Source organism: Propithecus coquereli, unplaced genomic scaffold (genome assembly GCF_000956105.1).
Source record: "Propithecus coquereli isolate 6110/MARCELLA unplaced genomic scaffold, Pcoq_1.0 Scaffold672, whole genome shotgun sequence".
Classification (NCBI taxonomy): Eukaryota; Metazoa; Chordata; class Mammalia; order Primates; family Indriidae; genus Propithecus; species Propithecus coquereli.
Window position 1 is genome coordinate 202,935 of NW_012152752.1, and position 1,552 is coordinate 204,486.

The 1,552-nt window shown below is 35.4% G+C and overlaps 1 protein-coding gene across 1 annotated transcript in view; it reads right to left on the reverse strand.

Moving 5' to 3' along the window:
• Window positions 1-1,552, reverse strand: part of LOC105823449 (COP9 signalosome complex subunit 3-like) — a 46,876-nt gene that overhangs the window by 42,919 nt on the left and 2,405 nt on the right. The window lies entirely within an intron of this gene.

The window sequence follows — 1,552 nt, forward strand, 5'->3', positions numbered from 1 at the left end:
TATAGTGTGAAGAGAGAGCACGCTGCAGCAGCAAAAAGCAATTAACCACATGTATCACTTCAATTATAAAGCAACAATACTTATATTAAATGTCCCATTATTTTTTTATATGGGACACAGCATGACACAGCATAAAGTTTACTCTTTAACAATTCAGTGGTTTTAGTATATTCACTATGTTGCAAAACTATCACCACTACGTAATTTCATACCCAATTTTCATCCCCCCAAAAGGAAAACCCTACCCTAGCCGTCCTTTCCCATTCTCTCCTCTCCTCCAGTCCCAGGCATCCACAAATCTACTTTGTGTCTCTATGGACACTTCATATAAATAGCATCATGCAATATGTGGTCTTTTGTGATTGGCTTCCTTAACTCAATATAATGTTTTCAAAGTTCATCCATGTTGTAGCATGTATCAGTATTTCATTCCTTTTCATGGTTGAATAATATTCCACTGTGTGGATATACGACACTTTGTTTATCTGTTCTTCAATTGATGGGCATTTGTGTTGTTTTCACCTTTCAGCTATTATGAATAATGCTGCTGTGAACACTGGTATACATGTTTTTGTGGACATGTCTTCATTTCTCTTGGGTATATTCCTAGGAGTGAAATTGCTGTGTCATGTGGTGACTATGTTTCACATCGTGAGGAACTGTCAAACTGTGACTGCACCATTTTATAACCCCATCAGCAATTATGAGGGCTCTAAATTCTCCAGATTCTCACCAACACTTGTTATTGGCTATCTTTTTAAATCTTATCCATCCTAGGTGTGTGTGAACCATATCACATTGTGGTTTTGATTTATATTTCCTTAATTACTAATGATAATGAGTATGTTTTCATGTACTTATTGGCCATTTGTATATCTTCCTTTGAGAAATGTCTATTCAAGTCTCTTGCCCATTTTTAAATTTTAGTATTTTTATTGTTGAATCGTAAGACGTTTATATATTCTGGATATCAGCAAAACTAGGATCTGCAAATATTTTCCCGCGTTTTGTGGCTGATTTTTCACTTTCTTTCACTGGATATATAAGGTTAAAAGAATTGAAAACTATCATACTCCTTTCAGCTCATAACTTCCAACTCAAAACCCAAACCACTGAGCCTGTAAGGCACTCATCTGAGATTATTCTACAGAAACACTCATGTAAGTGCATGAAGGCACACGTACAATGATTCCCATTGCAACACTTTTAATTGTGAAATACTGGAATCAACTTAAATTCCCATCAATTGGGAGCTAGTAAACTAAGGAGGTCAATCTGAGTGGTATGAGAAAATGAAGATACTCTCACTTTTTGCTTTATACAGTGGTATATAATCTGAATTTTTTTCAGTAAGTATATCCTTCTTTTGGAATTTTTTCTTAAAGCTGTAAAAAAAAAATCTGTATCACTTTCTGAAATTAAAGTAATAATAATCATCTGAACTGCAACATCATTAAAACATAGTTGTGGCTGGGTGTGATGGCTCGTGCCTGTAATCCCAGCACTTTGGGAGGTTGAGGCAGGAGGATTGCTTGAAACCAGAAGTTCAAGA